The sequence below is a fragment of the Octodon degus genome, unplaced genomic scaffold, assembly GCF_000260255.1.
Source record: "Octodon degus isolate 3935 unplaced genomic scaffold, OctDeg1.0 scaffold00016, whole genome shotgun sequence".
NCBI classification, from domain to species: domain Eukaryota; kingdom Metazoa; phylum Chordata; class Mammalia; order Rodentia; family Octodontidae; genus Octodon; species Octodon degus.
Window position 1 is genome coordinate 19551045 of NW_004524592.1, and position 3463 is coordinate 19554507.

The following is a 3463-nucleotide window of genomic DNA, read 5'->3' on the forward strand; positions in this document are numbered from 1 at the left end:
CCAGCTCTTGGGAGGATGGAAACTGATGGATCACTGTGAATCCACTCTAGTAGTGAGACCCTTCTCTAAAAAAAAAATTAAAAACAAAAATAGACAGACAGACAGAAAATCTGTGCCTACGTGTTCCTAACAGCTTTCTTCATTATAGCCAAAAGATGGAAATAACCAAATATACTTGAGCTGATAATAGATAAAGAAAAAAATAAGTGTTTATCACTTACTGATAAAAAGAAGTGAAATACTCATATATGTTATGACAAGGATGATGCTTAAATTATTGTGGTAGCACCCTGTAGACACTCTAGTTCCACTGATGTACAATACTCAAAAAAAAAAAGGAAAATCTGTCGTGTTAGAAAGCTGACTAGTGGTTTTCTGGGAGGCGGAGGGGATGTGAAATGGAGTGCAACCCTGAATGGGTCAAGGTTTTCCTTTTGGGGTGACAAAAATGTTGTGTACCTAGAGAATGGTGATGGTTACACAACTACAAGTATGCTAAATGTCATTAATGCTAAACTGATAGGTGCATGATACCACAATAAACAAAGAGTATAGAGCAAGGATTTTATGTAGCCCAATGAATCTAAAATAGTTATTATCTATCCCTTTATGGAAAATAAATATTTATTATCTATTCCTTTATCAACTCATAGTCTGCCTTTAAGGATTTACCCAGAACTTCACAAACATTTGTATGTCTTATCAAAGGAACTTGAAATGGTGACCCTGTGATGCATTTTCTTTTAGCACTTGAGTTTTGTCCTTTCCTCAGATATTTCTTCTTTTGAACCTTACACTGGCTGATAAAGCTGAGCATAAGAAACAGTTTTACATTTTATCTAGAAAGTACTATGTTAGGTGTGCTTCTTTTACACGTTACTTAAAAAATGAAATGTATTTGCTTTGTTCATACTTCTTTTTCTAGGAGTAAAATACACAACTAAAAGAGATCAGCAGATATATTTTTCTTTTTAATCACAGAGGTCACTAGTGGTCTCTTTAAGGTCTTTGCAACTTCTACCCACAGCTGGTCTCCAGGCAGATGCCCCTTCTCTACTTCCAAGTTGACCAAACTCAACGGGACAGATTGTCAGAAGAGTCTGAAGTTACAATCAGGTAGTATGTGGGCTGGGGCTACAAGATAAAATCTCTTAAGTCTGATACCTTATCAGCAATGTCTGCAAAAAAAAACAGATTCTGGCTACACAGATCTCTCCCTCTCGCCCTCGCCTTTGCTCCTGCTCTCGCCCTCACTCTTGCCTCCTTTCTCCTCCAACTACACAACTAGCCTAGCTTCCTTTCTTATAAAACAATTGGCTCAGGACCATGGAGATGGCTCAGTAGAATAAGCACTTCCCTGGCAAGCTTAAGGGCCTGAGTTCAATCCCCAGTTCCACAAAAAAAAAAAAAAAAAAAAAAAAAAAAAAAAAAGGGCTCATCCTTTTTATCCTTTTTACATGGCAGTTAGTTTTCCCTAAAATGAGCATTCCTATAACCTAGGCATGGAAATCACCTAGTATTTTTTCCACAAAAGTCTAGTGACTAAAAGCAAGGAAGTGAGGGACCAAGCTAGCCCAGATAGAAACATTCAATGACCTGAGTGCTTACAGTGTGTTTCATTGAGCAAGAGAAATATCTATGATGGAGACTAATTACTGCAATCATCTTTAACTTTTACCAGAAGTCTACATCATATGCATGCTGTTTTCATACCAGTAAGATATTTGTTTAAAGAAATAAATAAATGATCTTCAGTGATAAGTTCTATAATAGAAGCTTGAGAAATATTCAAAGGCAACATAAAGGAAGAAGAAACGAATTCTACCTTCATATAAAAGAAAGGGATTCCTTCAAAGGAATGGAGAAATCCAAATGTGGTCTTGAAAAGTGACTGAATTTTACATAAAGAAAGGAGGAATGTGTTTCTAAGCAGAAGGAATAGCAGAGACAGGAAAGCACATGCCTTGGCCCAGGTGGAGCAAGGACTCCAGCTAAACCTCAGCATACACTAGCGCAACACAGGGCTGGCGAGATAAGAGAACGTGGATTCATGGAGGATATTTCCTGTCAGAAAGAAGGGACCCAGGTTTTCTGCTCACTGGCATCTGCTTACTAAAGGGTGGTCCCTTCATGATTTTGCCCCAAGGCTCCTATACAAATAGATGATATCATTCTGAAAGTCTGGGGTGCTATACTCCCTTTTCATACATCTCTAAGTAGTTCCCTTGCAGGAAAGACATCCACTTAGCTCCAAAAAACATTCCAATATGTGAATAGAGAATTTTTTGATACAGCAGCCACAAATTATCTTTCTACACTTCTATGAAACATCCATACGAAGCCCTTTATGGCTCAAAAGCAATTGAGAGAGATACTAGTATTTTCATTATAGAAAAAATATTCTAGTAATATCTGGATGACTTTAAAAGGAATACAAGTGAAATGAAGACGAGTAATTAAGGTAGTTTAAAGAAAAACCCACTGGATACCTGAACTAAGAGATAGCAATGATCAGAGAAAGGAGGGGACATGATTATTTCATGTTTGATCACTTGAACTGTGCTCAGGTATTAATATGAGTACTAAGTGTCCACCATAACATAGACTGCTCAGTCTTTCCAGTAGATATGTGTTGTCCAATTATGTAGCTACATCACTTTGTATTAACCCAAAATAAATGATTAAAATGTAATTTAAATATATATTGAGAGAGAGAGAGACACACACAGAGAGAGAGATCGTATGAATTATCTGCATTACAACAAGCTTATTGTTAAACCTGGCCATAGATTAGGAAAAATGAAATGTTTAGATCTCCTTGAACAAGAACAGTAAACATGGCTGTTAGTTTTTCAGAGGCAAATTTTTTCTACTGCTGCTAAATTCTAAAGGAAATATATTATGTTGCTCTTTAATTGGGGAGATTTGAGCTACAGAATGAATAGTCTTAAAGCTTTTTTTCAGAATTCTGAAAATATTCTTCAGTCTTTTTCCTGTATGCTCTCTTAAGGCCCATATGAAAACATGATACCTGGAGGTCTTACATAGTTTGTCTCTTTAAGGGCCGGTGTTACATGAAATATTCTATAGTTGGCCTGGTTCTTCTTTGAACCTTTAGAAATTGTGCAGATTAGAAACTAAATCCGCAGCAAATTAAGAGCAGAATACATGCAGCTTAAAACAACTGTGGGCCTCCTGTAGGCAGCCGTGCGCAATCATTTGCAGATGCGCAGGAGGCTTGCTGTGCTGCCTGCCATTGCTCATTTGCATGTCTGGTGTGGTCTGGGCTGAGCACCTGTGGCCATTTGCATGCACACCTTTTACAGCCAAATTTTCTGCTGGAGAGAGGAAAAGCAGGCATGGGAAGGGAAACTCGCTGACAGGAGGCAGAGGAAGACAGTATGAGCACTCCACTTGGAACACAGAAGCATTTTTAGGTCTTGATAAACTTTGCTCTAAGAGC